The sequence below is a fragment of the Lissotriton helveticus genome, chromosome 4_2, assembly GCF_964261635.1.
Source record: "Lissotriton helveticus chromosome 4_2, aLisHel1.1, whole genome shotgun sequence".
Lineage (NCBI taxonomy): Eukaryota > Metazoa > Chordata > Amphibia > Caudata > Salamandridae > Lissotriton > Lissotriton helveticus.
Window position 1 is genome coordinate 119,918,120 of NC_136064.1, and position 17,125 is coordinate 119,935,244.

Consider the following 17,125-nt stretch of genomic DNA (forward strand, 5'->3'; position numbering starts at 1 on the left):
TTTCTCTCCCTCACCAGACCAAGTAAAAATCCCACTGTCTCATAATACCTGGCCCTCCAATTAGTAGTCACAGAAACCCCCCTGGCACTGTTAAGAGCACTTGTAGTCATTTAATGGGCCTATATATCAAGAGTGTTCTATACCAAAACACTAACCCTGGGCTTAAAACTACGCTACGCTACGCTGACAGAGCATGCAAAGTTTGTACTAATTCGCACTTTGCAAATTGCACATAGTACAGTACCAAAACTGCGCTTAATCACGTAGCATAGCATCTAAATGAACAATATTCTCAGATGCTTTGATAAAGGAATTTTACATGCTTAACAGCATATAACCAACTCACAAAAATGAACTTTTACAATGAAAACATTAGGTAATGAGAGAGCTGATGATTTTGGGGTCCCCCCTAACCTAGGGGGAGCACCAAGCAGATGCCTTGAACACAAAGAGCATAAACAAAAAGCACATTTTGTTGAACTTCAGTGGTGATCCAATCATTTTAGGATCACCCCGAACACAGTTATTGGCAAAAAAACAATCCCAACCAAAGACCCTGCAAAGCATTATGGGACGAGATTAGCAGTGGGCAGTGAATATTATAGTATCCAATATCCAAATAATTCTTGTTACTAGATGTCCCTCACGAGTCAAATGCAAAGCATTGACATTATTCTTACATCAAGCTGCAGTTTCACTGGTCGTCCCTAGATGTCCCTCACGAGTCAACTGCAAAACCATTGAAACCCTTTCATCAAGCATTTGCATTTGAATCGTAAGGGACATCTAGTAACCACCAGTGGAACTGCAGCTCTTTGTAGAATTCTTTTGATATTGTATACTATATAATATTCACTGCCCACTGCTAATCCCATCCCATAATGCTTTGCAGGGCCTTTGGTTGGGAATGTTTTTTTGTCAATAACTGTGTTTGGGTTTGTCCTAAGAGGATGGGACCACAACTAAATCGTTCAATAAGATGTGCTTTTTTGTTTTCAAGGCATCTGTTTGGTACTCTCCCTAGGTTAGGGAGGATCCCAAAATCATCACATCTCCCACTGCTTGCTAATTTTTCAGTTTCACCATTGTGAAAGTACTATATGCACTTTAGCATATAAAGATAGAAATACTTATTTTATCAAATCTGGTCATGTACAGGAAGCTTTTTGCAATTATTTTGCAATTTTTGCACAGTACAGACAAGTACACAGTCTCATCAGCTACGCTACGCAGACTATGTGTACTACGTGAACTTTAAAGTATACTACGTGAAGCTACGAGTGGTGCTGCTACGCAAACTACGTCCAGGCTTACAAAACACACACAACAGCTCTGAGATCACCTCTCAACCCGACTTATGTTTCTTTAGGGCTTCACTCAGCGGCCTCTCCTTCCATTTCAGTAGCATTCCCCACAGAAAAAAAGCCTATTTAAACAGGATAGGCAATCTAAAAGGGAGGGGATGGCAATTACCACCACCTGGCTGGAATTTATTATTTTCCTACTTACAACCAACCTAGCTGTCTCTTGGAAAGGGGCCCACCCGGTGACCAGATACATTTTAGTGCTAAGCTCATGGATTGTTAGCCCCCTTACATTAGCAGCAGATAGGTTTCTGCTCTTAGGAGATTTCAACTATCATGTGGATAACCATTCTGATCCGGAATCTATCCAACTTGTCGCAAATTTAGAATCCCTCGGTCTTTATCGAAAGGTTATTTGTCCCACTCATGTTGCTGGACGTACTTTAGACGTTGTGTTTACTAATGCCCGTGACCTGGTAGTTGACCCCCATCTGCCTTTCTATTGACTGACCACCTCTCTGTAAATGTTTATTTAGCAACTCAGAAAACCGGTGCAGACTGTTCCAAGGGCTCAATACTAACTAGATGCTAGTGAAAGCTAGTTACTTCAAATTTCTCCCCGATGTTCAGAACCTCTCCCCTGAGAGACTATGAAGATATGAACCTTGCTTTAAAAGTCACGCAGGCTTTAGATACTCTGAGCTGGAGCATAACCAAAACAAACAGCCCCCTGCTCCCTGGTATACCGAATCCCTAAAAAAGCAAAGGTCTACATGTAAAAAGCACACGCGCAAATGGAGGAAGTCAAATTTAGTGGGGTATAAACTCATCTTCAAAATGGTATTAAGGAAATATAAAAAATTGTGTAACATCACAAGACAAACACATACAGTGAACAGATTTGATTCTGCAAATAGCTTTTTAAACTTTTAAAAGTATTTACTGATCCATCCACCTGTAATTCTACTATCCCAGCATCACAGGTATTCGGTGGTGATCTGGCAGCTCATTTTGAATGAAAGATCAATAATATCTAGCAATCTCTTTTGAACAATGGGGACAAAATTAGACCCTCCGGAAGCATGTGTTGACTCTAAATCTTCCTTCTTGTCCGCCTCCCCTGATAAAGTCTTGGATAGATTATGTAAAATCAAATATGGGTCCCCTTTGGATATTAACCCTTCCCATGTTCTTGCCTCCATTACAGCACTGTGTAATCTCTTTTTTAAAGTACCAACTCTCCCATCCAAATGGGAAAATGCGTGGATCAGACCCATTCCTAAAAAACTTAGGGCAGTTCTCATATTGCCAAAGTTTCAGAATCGCTGGTAAACTAACAACTGATATCTTTATTGGAATCTAACTCACTGCTGGCCCCCTCCCAGTCAAGCGTGCATGATTTTCATAGCATGGAGTCTGCGGTAGTGGAGGTCAACAGCATTATCTGACTCACTCTAGATCCGGGGAATTCAGCTATGCTGATTCTCCTTGATCTATCATCTCCCACCCAATCCCAATTCAAAGATTGAAGGAGATGGGTGTTGGTGGCAAAGTCCCGGAAAGGGTGGATATTTCCTATCAGATCAAACCCATACTGTACATATGTACTCTAATTGCTCAAAATCTATGGCATTAGATAAAAGGGGTGCCACAGGGGTCAATCCTGTGACCTACTCTTTTTAACGTGTATGCATCCCCCCTGTCCAAACTTATCAGATTTTGCTGCTTTGCTACACTTGATCATCCATATCTATAAAACCCTTCAAGTAACCAAAGTTAAATAAAAAAATGGTATGTTGAAATTGCATCATGGATGGCTGCTAATTTCTTGCAGCTTAGCTCCAGTAAGACGGAGGTCCTGCTTTTTGGAAAAGCTCATTTATTTTGGTCCAATCATTTATATCCAATGGAAGTTGGACTATCCCCAGTGGTCCAAAAAAACTGCCAATATTGTGGCCATAAACTTGGATGAAAATCTCTCCATGAGTGAACATGTCAAAGCCATTTCTGGTACGTGGTTTGGTCTGATGCGCATGCGCAAAAAGCCTTTTCATTTGGTCCCTCTAGGCGCCAGGAAAATCCTGGATCAAGAACTAATAATTAGTCACCTAGACTACAGGAACTGTCTCATGGTTTTACTGAATGAAGGTTAATTTTCTAATCTTCAGATTATTCAGAACATGGCATTCCTCCTTGTCATTAATCTCCCCCCATGGTCTCCATTGGCGCCTATACTGCACTCCTTTCACTGGCTCCCTATAAAGAAATGTGCGCTCTTCAAACTTCTCTTAAATCATTAGACACGAAGGGAGCATTTTATCCTAAAAATAAATTGCAACCTTATATCCCGACATGTTAGCTCAGATTCAGTGAGTTCCTACTACTAAGTCCAAAATGTATTCACAGAACTAGATTTGGTGGCTGGTCCTTTTCATTTCTGGCCCCTAAACAATGGAACCAGCTACCTTTAGCCCTACGCTCATGCCCAAACCAAATTATTTTTAAGAAACTCGTAAAAACTTGACTGTTTGATCTGAGATCTTTTCATGAAATTGAACGGTGTTTTCGACTGCTTTGACATCAAGATATCCTCTAGGGGATGATGTGTGCACCTAACACACGTTGGGAGGTTTGTTTGGATTTTCAGTGCAGGTGTGTCAATGGGTTATGTCTGTCAGTGGAGATGGTCCATTGCCTCTATTCTCTGTTGAGAATGAAAAAGTTTTGGCCGGAATCTCAGTCACTAGTAATTGCTCTGGGGCACATGTCATCCTAGCAGGCTAGTTCACCTACAATCAATGTTAGACTGTTTTTGGACTATTTGGGCATCTTACATACGGTGTAGCTTGACTCCTATATAACTGTGAGAATGGGACACAGGTCTGGGCATGCCAGTCACACATTAGGCATCATACTCAATAAAACAAAAGAGTGATGAGTGGATTTTATTAAATTGATCACGGGCACATGAATAACTTTTGAAAACAATCCAGTCCTTGGCAGTTTGGACTGGTCTGTTCCTGTTGGACTCGTTTTGGCCTATATGAACCCCTTTGGTAAGATGTAGCTTGATTCCTATGGCACAGTGAGCCTGGGTCCCAAGCCTTGGCATGCCAGTCAAACTGAGGACTTCACAATGGGAAAAGAAATGTGATGCATTGATTGCTTAAGTTAATTAGCCATTCCACTCATCACTTTTATTGATTCCTCAGGATATTACCCTATGTATGACATGTTTAACCAAACATTTGCTTGTTCTGACTCTGCTGTGCTGGCCTTAAGTATGGTATGAGATGAGGCCCTTAAGACTTTCACTCATCACTTTTTTGGGTGCTCCTGTGCAGCCGCAACCAGGATGTTGTAGATTTTTGCTCATGTACAATTGTGATATCACAATAGTAGCATTCCACAAGAACTCTACTGCTGCACCTACACAGTCCAGGATGTGGTCAATCTATTTAAGCCAGAGAGAGCATCTGCTCCACAGTCATCTCCTCAGTGCTTGATTCAGAATTCATGTGTTCAAATCAGAAGAACAACAACCCAATTGGGCACTATGTTTGTCTTATACTTTACCAACCTTCATGTAGCATTATTTGAGTTAAAGGATGAAGAAAAGTGGCATATCTATGTTCTAGATACAGCACATTTTTGCACCTCAATACTTAAAATAGTCTACATTCAAATATGAGCTTGCTTTGAAGAACAGAACTATAAATCAATTAAACGCAGCCTTAGAAGCTATGCTGTGCCCTAGGAATTATATACACAGCCCCTTTAATCTTACCTACAAAGACAAGTTTCTCACTTCTCATTAAAATTTTGAGCTTAAACTGTTTGTTCAGTCAGATGTGTGTCAGTTGTTCTCTCTCTGAACTGAGCTTCATGTGATTTTCCTTCAGTGTGTTGACTCTTCAGTCAGTAAACCTTAGATGTCAGAAAAAAATTCAAAAATATATGAGACTTCACGAAGCAAAGCAGGAACTGATAGCAGGGCCATGTCAGGTTAGCGACCAGCTCTGGAAATGATAAAAGTAAAATGGCAAGCCGTTGACGCTTGCTAGCTCTTATACAAATCCTTGTAGTGGAGGATGTGGGAGGGCAAGGTTTCCCTCCTCAAGTACACGAAAATCAATATGATAAATGAAATATATGACACCATCAATATTATGATAAAAACATTGAGATCCCCCTTAGAATGTTTACTACAACAGGTTTACGACACAGGCAAGAGTCCAAGCTGCATTAACAGCCGGGATAAGACTATGTAGGGGGGTTCATATTCAGCAGGTCCTCATGAGTTCATGAAGTCATCGGCAAGTGGACGTCCCAGCCTTTCATTTTCTTTTATCCCTAAGAGTCACACAGATTTATCTTTATTTTTAAATAATCTCTAAACATTACAAACACATGAATTACAGCTAATACTGAACTAGCATCAATGATCCCCAAAACATGATAAAATGATAAAATTGTCCTGCTGATATTCAGTGAATCCCTCATCTGGCGAGGACTTACCTACTAAGTTCTTGTCTAACTTTACAACCTCTGTGTGGCCTGTATGGAAATATCAGATGGCATCAACATGTTCTATAGGTTAAGAGGTATTCTATGTTAGTGAAGGACTAATTGCTATGCCCCTATATTCAGAACAGCCACCCCATATTGTTGTGTGTTTTCAGGCAGCCCCTTGCTGCATAGAGTGTTTCTCTCAGTCCATGCATTTGTCCAATCCCGTTTTCTATTTAGCCAGGCGTAGGACATCTTTCATCTACTGTTGCCTGAGTATGTCTCTTATTGCTACTATAGGGTCTAGCCATGGTAGCCCTTCTATATAGGTTGTTGCTTAGATCTTTGGTGATGTGTAGGGAGACACGTTTGGGGTCTCAAAACAGGTACTGCTCCAGGATATTCCCAAGGCCTGACAGGTCTGCCTCCCAGAGAAGATCCATGTAGCAATCATAAGACCACCTTGTGGCGTACAGCAAAGGAAGAATTGTGGTGTAGCAATTACCACCATCTACCATGGCCTGATACAGGTGTGATAGACAAATTTTTGTGTTGTATGAGTCTGTATTGGGAGGTGATGGCCGAGTTTCTTGAAGAGCTTAAGGCTTCTTGCCAGTCTTTGTCCTCCAGCGGTCCTAGATCTTTGCCCAACACCTTTCACAACGCATGGAATGAGTAAGGGTGTGCCTCATCAGTGATTGGTATATGAATAATAATTTGTGTTTTCCAGGTGGTGTGAGTATGAATTAAACTTTTAATAGGCTGAATTTGGGTAGTTCTGTTAGGTCCTCAACATATGGTTTGAATGTTTGTTAGATACATAAACCCCAAGGTATTGGAATCTATGTGCACTTATTTTGAGATCTCATGCTCAGGGTGCTGTCTGTGGCTGGTTTTCTAGCAGACATAGTAGGGATTTGGCAAATATGGTCTGGTTTGGTAGCAAGTGATTTTTTTAAGATTTAGATGTTCTTTGGGATGGACCACTGTGGATTTACCAGGAGAGTAGCTTCATCAAAGGGTTTGACTGTGATCCACAATCGATACAAATCGTTGGACCGATGTGATTGTGGGGGGAGCTAAACTTGTTTTCCCAGTTCATGTGTGGCAATGGGTTATGTCTGTCAGTGGTGGACTTTGCTGAAATGCTGCCATGCACATATCACATCTGTCTATGTTGAGGCCGTTTGTGCCTGGTGACTGAGTCAGGATTCATGGACTTACTCTACTCTGGCCCCTTCTGCTTCCAGCATTGGGCATAGGATGACAGCATAGGATGGTGGTCAGAGATGCAGGTGGACCACAGACTGATTATTCTTCTCATGAGCAACAGGAGCATCTGATGTTTCCATGGCTCAATCTGTCTAGTCTGGAGCATCCCTGGCAGTCTTCTGTGTCTTCCTAATCAGAGTTTCTGTGGCTAATGGAAATTAAATATTGCTTTTCACAGTGGAAGTCTGCTAGCCGTCCTTAGTGTTTGGATCAATCATATTCGATTTCATCATTTTGTCTGTAACTAAATCTGTGTGGGAGAGTGGGACAAGATACATTTTTCATTCTTTTTGGATAAGTATTTAATTTCTGTGAGAGAAAATAAATAAAACATGTTATTAGAAAATCATACAAACTCCTGTGGCTCAGTGGAAATCTGCTGGCCTTGCTTAGTGTTTGGATAATTTATATTTGACCTTCATTAACACAGGTCTTAGATGCTTTTTGAATAATAACAAATATAAGTCAGATTTCTGCTGCTATCCAAATCACTCATCTATTCTAGTTTGCTGGTGGCTGAAAATAAACTGAAAACTTTACCCCACCACTGGCTAATTAGTCGAGTTTATTTTGTATGTGTGCCAAACAATAGGAAGCAAGTCCATGCTCAAAAGTAACAAAATATGTCAAAAAGCAATTTCATGAAGTAAAACATGCTTTTCTCATGAAAAATTTTGCAATACACGTGTTACTTGAGTATATATAAAAAATGAAAAACAAGAGACAAGAGGTGTGTGGCAAAACAAGAACAGTTTCTTTAATTAAACTTAGTGGCCAGGAGAACAGTTACAGGCACAGGGTCTCAATTTACATTCAGCTGGAATCCTTCCTAAATACAATTTTCAACAGTTTGTAAAGTTCTCCGGCTCACCCTCTATGTGAGGAATGTTAGTTGCTTTCTAGAAGTTAATGATCAAATGGTTACTACAGGTTTGCCAGGACCAAGCGTGGACAGAATGTGGCCAGTGGGTGATGAATTAAGATGTCCGGCTTGGGGCGTGCATGAACACTGTATTTGCGGTGTTCTGATTGGCCAAATCTTCCTGTTGGCATTAGACCTAATGGTATTTTTAGAGCGCACTTCCGACTCTGGCCATGTGTGCTTTATAAGGGTCATTTACTATTGAACATTGTAATGTTGCTGAGCCTATCTGTGTGATTGATCTGAGGTTTCCTGTTTATGCAGTTATCTCCCAGCTTTGTGCCATCCCACCTGTGAATTATAAATCAGTAACACCAGGAATGCATCCCCATTAGGTGGATTGCTCTCAATTCTTCTTTGATTTAATTGATGCTGAGCTCAGGGCTGTTCATCATTTAATCATCTCCCACTGTCAGCAGGTATTTGCTTTTGCCTGCAGGGTGAAGAAAGGTATAGACCCTTCTGCTGATTCTTGCACATTAGTGAACTGTCGGAATTCTTCTTGAACGTCTTTGAACTGAACCCAGCCAAAATATTCCACAGATTTTTTGACATGAGATACTTGCAGCATTTTTTTCCACCAACATGTATTGGTGCAAGTCAGATAGTTTGTCTCAAGAAATGACCAGGTCCGGGTGTACCTGGTCACCAGGGCATAGAGTCTGCGCCACCCAAGGACAAGGTGAGTGTATGCAAACTCTCAGCATTGACAGTATTAATCCACCTGCATGGAGATGCCACATTGCATATTAGGAACGAGCAATATCATGCAGCAGTTAGCATTTGTGCCCATCGGAAGCATTATTTTACCTCCGAAAAATAAGGAATACAGTGTCAGCATCCAAACAATAAAGGGTTGTTATTTCCCTTCTTACCAAGTGTACCCCCCCCCCACTTCGTTGTCTCTAATTTACTGATATGGGTTGGATATGCTCTCATTCAACTCTTCTTCGTGTCACTCATTCCCATTTTTATCCATGAGCTGGACTGCCCTAAACAGGAGCTCTGTGTCCGGAGACCACTTGTTGGTGATGAACACTGCCCCAGATACGCTAAGGGCCACCATTGGTCTGCATGTGGATGCAGGAGCAGACATGTTTGTACACTTAGTTGGGGGTTTTGCTAGCTCCAGTAATCTCTTTTCTGGGAAGTCTGGATCCGCACAGTAACTTCTCCTATGGTGCCCTTTCTAAGCATTCTGTCCAGCTCAGTTTGGATATCATTAGCTTCAGCGAAAATATATAATGCTGTTGGGTTAGTGTCAGATTGGGTCAGGTTCTTAATGATCTTGTGAGGTTCTATCCTGTTATTCTGATTCTTGGCTTTTATCCTACATAACTAAAGGTGGTTAAGGCATTTTGCTTTGTCAGGGGATACCTTTTGGGACACGGAAAGCCTATCTGCGCCCACTACATGTGGGATCAGCAAAAAGACATAATCTGACCTGGATGTTGCATGGAAAAAACTGAAGTTGTGTTTGTATGACATGTTATTTAGGAGGGTACTTTGCAGTACACATGGGATACTAGAGTTCAGATTAGTGTAATTGTTAGTGACAGAAGAGAGATCCCTAAGTAGGCACTGTTGTTCCCAATCTGTGAACACTTTCTTAACCTGGCAGTTTCTTAAGAGGTATTACCTATCGTAGAAAGAAAGTACATGTTCACTGAAATATACATAACGCTTGTTGTTATATGGTCATTCGAGTTGGGAATTCCCTTTGGAGCTACATGTGTTCTTCCAGTGGCTGTGTTTCTTTTGCCTAATTAGAAAATGATCACAAAGTTTAGTTTAAGGATGTCATCTCTATGTGGGAGTTAAGCAGGCTGTAGCTTTTTTGTCATTACATTGGTGTAAGTGTGGAAATAACTAAGGGTGGGCTTCAAATTCCATTCTGCTCACGGAAATTGCGATAATTTGACATTTTTGCATTCCGCGGATAGGGCGAAAATGCCAAAATTTCCACAATCCGCAGCATACCGGAATTTTTTTTCATGCTTGCTCTTTAAAAATTGTTCTCGCGCGTGCGATCACCTTACCTGGATCCCCGCGTACGCCGACAATTTTTCCCGATCCAGTCTTGTGCTTCACGAGATATTGGTAGCCGTTTGCGCTATCTCGCCCGCGATCACGTCATTCATCTCGCGATCATGCACCGCAAGAGTATGAGATCTCAAACACATCATTCTCCACCGCAAGCGAGAGGACAGAACATGTCATATCAAACGCGACAGGAGCGAGAGAACCCAAACACGTCATTCTCCACCGCGAGCAAGAGCGCGAGGACGCAAACACATCATATCAAATGCGATAAGGAGCGAGAAAACCCGAACGCGTCATATCCAACGCGACAGGGAGAGAAAGTAAGGTGAAGCTTAAGAACTCGAACATGTTAAATTTTCAATCTGGAGAAGAATATCAGCTCTAGCAGCATAAAACCTTCTGCAAATCATGATTTGGATGAAAAAAAAACTCCTCATATTGACATTTGGCTGTCCTTTTTCGTGCAAGGAGTCCTTTTTTAAAATGGGGGGGAGAGGGAGGAAGTGGCACAGAATCTCCAACTTCTGTTCCTGTCCAGCAGGCTCCTCCCAGTGCTTTGTCCATCTCCTGCTCATTCTGCCTTTGGATTTTGAGCTGGAAAGATCAATCTTTTTGTCTGCTGCATCATTATCATTGGATTTGAGGATTTTTGAATTGGATATTTTACAAGTAAATGTTTGTTGTGTCTGTTTGATTGGGCGCATTGCAGTTGTTGCAACTACAATTTAATTTTGGTTCATATCATTACTTTTTTTTTAAATTGTTGTGGGTAGTAGTAGTCAGTAGGCCCAGAGCTAGTCATGGGTGGTTGCATGATGAAGCAACTGTTCATTTATGGAATGGATGGCATTGGATTGAGTTGGGAAATGTGTTTTTTTCGGGTGGGATTTCTGTTGTTGGGCCAGACCATGTGGCTGTTGGCTATTTAGAAGCCTAGACCTGTGAGCTTGTCTGGCCTTGTCTGTCAACATGCCTTCTTGCATCCAGTAGGCTCAGAGCAAGTTGCCACAACTACATTAAACAAGTGTTTCTGTGTGGTCTGTTGAATTTAGACATCATTTAGGGCATGGATGGCATTGGATTGAGTTGGGAAATGTGTTTTTTTCGGGTGGGCTTTCTGAGGTTGGGTGTCTTAAAGACATGCCTTTGTTGTGTGTATCTGGTGTGTGTTGGTGTGCAATGCATGCCCCCTGTAGACCTTTTTTGTGGCTGTGTATTTTCGTTTTTGCATTTTATTGCATTAAAAAGGCAGAGCAGTGTGCTTTAGCATGCATCCTGTGCCTGGCTTGTATAGGCCTTTTGTCAGCTCCTGGTGTTTCCCAGGCCCCCTGCTTGTTGCTTGTGATTTGTGAGTGTCCATGTGGCTGGTGGCCTTTTTTTTGTGGTGGGAGTTATTAGTGTCCTGCTTTTTCCATATAGGCCTTCATGGTTTTCCTATTGGCTTACTGCTTCCATCCATCTACCCCCTTTGCCAGCAGCAGCTCCATGAATGATGTGATGCTCAAATAATTTGATGCCAAATAGGGTGCACCCACTTCCATTACATTTTTATTTTGGTGTTTTTTTTCTATTTCCTATCCTTCCTGAGAGTGTAGTGTGTACACAGTAGTATAACATAGCCCTTGTTGGCAAAGTCTCAGAAATGGCTAGACTATATATTTTGTTTGTTTGTTTGTACTAGTACATTAGTAACTGAACCACAACAACAAATGCAACATTTCACTGATGTTCTGATCTTGGCTTATTTGATTTTAGGTGCAGTAAAAGACAGAGGAGGAGGTGTCATCATCATCACCCCTTGTACTACCATCCAGACAGAAGTCCTGCTGCGCATCATGTTCACGTGTGACCACAATTTGTGCACCTGCATGCTGCCTGACATCTGAAGAAGACAGCCCCAACGAAAGGTGCCAGGTCCAGTACCAAGAAAGTTGCCGGTGAGAAGAAGGAACAGAAAAAAGATATGCCACTAACCACGACTGGTGTGCCGGCCAATGTTTATTTTTTTGGGACCCAAAAAATTATGCCTGCAGCAGCGATGTCCCGAAAACAAGCTGGGAGCAGTACCTCTGCACCACTGTTCCAACCCACACAAACCTAGGCCAGTCTACTAACGAGCAGCGATGTTGAAATGTCACTATAGCAAAGTAGTACTCAATCAACACAGGCGGAAACTCAGAAGATAAGTGTGCAGCAGAAGCCGCAACAAGAACAGTAGCAGCCGCAAGAACAGCAGCATCCGCAAGAACAGCAGCAGCCGCAAGAACAGCAGCATCCGCAAGAACAGCAGCAGCCTCAAGAACAGCATCAAGAACAGCTGCAAGAACAGCCACAGCCGCAAGAACACCAGCAGCTACAAGAACAGCCCACAATAGTAGTTGTTGCTCCTAAAGTAGGGGCATTTCAGGAAATCGAGCTTCCTGCAGACACAGTGGAGCAAACCACTGGTTCAGAAGATCTATTGTCTTCCAGACCACCAGCAAGGAAAAAGAGGCTTAGTCCATCATCTTCTTCTTCAAGCCCTACTTTTGATGATAGTGATGCCACTTGGCAGCCATCAGCTCAGTCTGAGAGTGATGCACGCCGCAAGACAATGCTTCTGAAAAGGAAGGTTCCAGAAAAACTTAGAGTTATGGAGGTAGATGTACAAGAGGGGATGAATTTGATGAAGACAGGCCAGTCATCACGCACATCACTCCCTCCCACATTATCACCCTATCCAGAAAGGCTGCTGCTGAGCGGGATGTAGCATGGATACCATCAACACAGTTAACACCACCACGACCTCCACCTGACATATTTTCAAAGGCTCGGCGGGGACCTACATCCAGCTCAACCATCTCAGTAAGTAGTGGTAGTAGAAGTCACAGTGTAGCTGCACAGAGTCGCATTCCAAGCACACCCTCTAGTTCATCTGGTATTGAAAGTGGCACATCCAGCAGTGCCAAAAATTTCTCCTCCCCAGTTTGGGAGTTCTCTTCTGGTAGCACCAACGAGGAGAAGGTTGCTATTTGCTCAATTTGTCGACAAGGTGTTTGGTGGGGTAAGCTTGGAACAAACTATGGTACCGGAGGCAAAGCAAGTCATCTCAGAATATACCACACTATTGTGTGGGAGAATCACCTACTTCAGTTAAAACAAAGTAAAAAAACTTAACCCATTGAAGTTGAGCATGAAAAATCAAGGGACTATATTATTGCGGTGGAAGGTGAAGAAGAGGAAGGCCTTTCTAGCCCTGTCCCCAGTAGTGTAGTGGTGCTGCCCACATCCTCCTCAGCAACATCTCAGTGGCACCGCATTAAGAGCCATACTCAGAGCCAGGCTGAGACACCAAGGCGACTGTGTACTGCAATGAGACAAATTGCAACGTTGAGCCTAAGTGGGTTAATGAAAACAACAGCACCACAAAGGAAAGTAATCCAGCCTAGCATTGAGATCATGCTTAGGTTGGAGGGGCAGTTCCAACACAACCACCCAAAGGCACGGTTGTACAATGCGAAGCTGGCTAAAATGTTAGCACTGGACCTTCTCCCTTTTTCATTTGTGGAAGGAGTGGGTTTCCTTGAATTTGTGTCAGCCATCTCCCTTAAATGGAAGGTTCCCAGCCGGTCCAATTTCACAAGAATTGCTGTTCTGGCACTACATCATGATGTACTGGAATTGGTTGGACAAGCTTTGCAGCATAGTGCTTTACACAATATCCACCCGACAACAGACATATGGAACAGTTGCCAAGCCACAGAATTTATGTGCAACAAGGCACACTGGGTCTCGTTAGGGGGGTTAGAGATAAGCAATCTGAAGGAGGTCCTGTTGACACAGCTGAGATTTTTAAAGCTACTCGGAAACATGCAACTGTAGCCATGTTCGCCATGGAGAAATCTCGTACTGCTGTAAACATTTTGGAAGAGTTTTGCAGCAAGGTTTTTCAATGGCTGCGCCCAAGAGGGCTTACTATTGGTTTTGTTGCCACAGATAATGGCAGTAATGGACTTAAGGCCAATGAGCTTGGTTACTATTTCAGAGTTCCGTATTTGGCGCACTGCATAAACATTATAGTTCAAAACCTTCTGAAAAACAAACCCATAATCAGCAACTTACTGACCACCTGCCAAAGAATATGCACTAATTTCAGCCATTCCTTTAAAGCTCGGAAGCAGCTGAGGATCATTCATCATGACTATAGAATGCCAGTCAAAGCACACATCCAGGAGGTGCCAACAAGTTGAAACTCAATGTATTATATGTGTGATCGTCTCTTTGAGCAGTACAGGCCACTCAATGAATATGTCATGCGGGGAGGGGATGCTACTGTGAAAGGCATGATACTTCAGATGAACGAATGGTGCCTAGTCAAATGCCTGACTGACATGCTTTGTCCTTTTGAGGTCTTCACACTTGAAGTTAGCAAGGAGGACTGTAGAATGGGCCAATCTATCCCATTATTGCAAATGCTAGAGCATCAGCTGAAGGCGTTGTCTGAATCATAAAAAGGTGTAGAGGAAAAAATAAAGAAGCCTATGACTTGGTGGAGAGCTTAGCCCGTTGCTTAGCTGAAAATACAAGGGTGCAAAATAAGATTTTGTCACAAGAGCATTACATTTCTGGCACAATTCTGGATCCACAGGAAAAATTGGCACTGAAGACATTAATTCTTTTTTCAGAGATGGATGTTGCCCTCTACAAAACTTGGATAGCTGAGGCAGTGAGTACGATGGATAATGAACAGCTGCTAATTAAAAGCCTGCTAGATCAACCCACAAGAAGTACTGCTTCAGGGCATCCAGCATCAAGTGCAACTTCGGAGGCTAAGGACAGTGTGTTTGACTCAAAACACTCACCATCACTATCGACAACACAAAAAATAACTGGATCATTAGGCGCAGTAGAATCGTTACATGATTGGTATTTACAGTTAGGCATTGGTAAGCACGGTGCTGATGCACAGAGAAAAGAGCCCGAAAAAAGGTTAGTAGCAGCACCTCTGAACAGTGAGCGGAGGGTCCAGGCCTATCTGGACGACCCAACAGAGGAGTGCATTGATCAAAATCCATTGCGGTATTGGTAAAGGAAAAGGGCCGGACGGCCACTGCTCAGCAGGCTGGCGATAAGCTATCTGTCTTGCCCTGTCGCAAGTGTCTGTTCGGAACGTGTTTTCAGTGCTGCTAGTTCCATTGTAACAGTGAGAAGGACCAGTCTCTGCCCAAAAACATTGAGAGATTAACAATGATCAAAATGGATCAGCACTTCATTCGACTGAATTACACAATACATGAATCAAGGGAGAAAGATGAGGACAGCGGCTCAGGTGACGGAAGTAGTGTGTTACCTGATTACCTACTACTGGTTGAACCCCCAGAGTTTGAGGACGCGCTATACCTCTCCGACAATTAGGCTTGCACTTACTGTCTTCCTCCCTTATTTTCCTTTATTTGCGTGTCTGTCTTTCCGGATAGAAACTTTGAATCACAACAAATCCATCATCACCGTCTTCTACTCTTTTTATTTAAATATACGAGTTTCAGCTTTGTTCATTTCACAGTACAGTCCTCCGAATCCAGCTCCTCCGCTCCATCCTCCTGAATCTCCCTAAATGAATTGCCCTCAAGACAGATGATGATTGGATGATGCTAAATAGAAGAAAAGATAAAATCGTTCTTAGTCCCTCCAAAAGAAGTGGAACATGATGACTACTACAGCTATCCTCCTTTCTGAGCCAAGAGAGACTGCCCATTAATAACTTAAATTGTAAAATGCTATGTTGCTGGATATATGTGCCTTGTCCAACTCTTTAAAGAAATGTACTTTAAATGGAGGATGTGCTACTCGATGTGCCGTCACTGTGGGCCTGCTCTGTCCTGTTGTAGGTCAATGCTGGACACAGACTAGAGAAGAGATGATGCATACATGCCGCCACGGAAAGTGTTCATGTTGCACTACACCATAACTTGTGCATTTTTTCAACTTTGTTTCTCAATATCCCTTTTGTTTTTCCATCTACAGTCTGGGCCTTGTGCTCTACTTGGGAAAACAATGCACACTTACCTTACCAATAAATCCACATTTGCTAGGCAGTCAGTGGCGACTGGCGACTCCCAAGATTGATGGACGAGAGGACCAAGAGGAATGCCGAGGTGCATATCCACATTTTTGACCAGGATAACACAGTAACAGTATCAACTTTCATCATCTTTTAAATATTTTGATTCATTTTTTGTCTACAATATTTACAACAGTGTGTTCTTCTTGTTGTTATTATTATCATTAGGTTTGCTGTCTGTCTATGATTCATCCCTACCAATATTTAAACATTTTATTTGCTATCTGTAAAAGTAAGCCCGGAACAACTGAACAAGAACTGTATGTATTTGGGTCTCCTTCAATCATCATCATGCATGCATTTCCTTATTCTCCCTTAACATATTGATATGGACATGGTAGTCTACAGAGTTTGTCATTTGGTGTTTGTCCATGCATACTGTCTGTTTTTCATTTTCAAACCTTTCCCCAATACCCTTTCCCATCCATTCAAGAAAACCTAACCCTCTTCCCCCGGGCTGTGTGACTTATTGAGGTGTGACTTAATTAAATGTACACCAATAATTTATCACAGGCTTGCTGGGGCGGAGGTGGCAAATGCAACAGTACTTCAATTTCAAGGCAGAGCAAGAATCTTTTTCTGCTTGCCCACTCATGAGCAGTATATATTAGAGGTGATTTTTATTTACCAAAGGAACATATACATCCGCATTAATTGCCGACATTGATTGGATTTGTTGCCATCCTCATACACAGCACTAACTGCTACACTTGTGTCGAGTGTACTGTAGGCCTAGTCAAATGACTCGACACAACTATAGTTTGTAACTCTGTTTAGTAGGCAATCCCCACTACCATTATGTTTTTGTTGTAAAAGGTTTTGCATATTATTGCGGTAAGTTCTGTACTGCATTTCATTCTACTGCTCCTCGAACAGTCTCTCTCAGGTGACTGACTGTCTCATTTATCTTTTTTTGCAAATGCCGCTGCCCTGCCAGTGTCTACTACTACTACCACCATCACAACCGTGGCATGC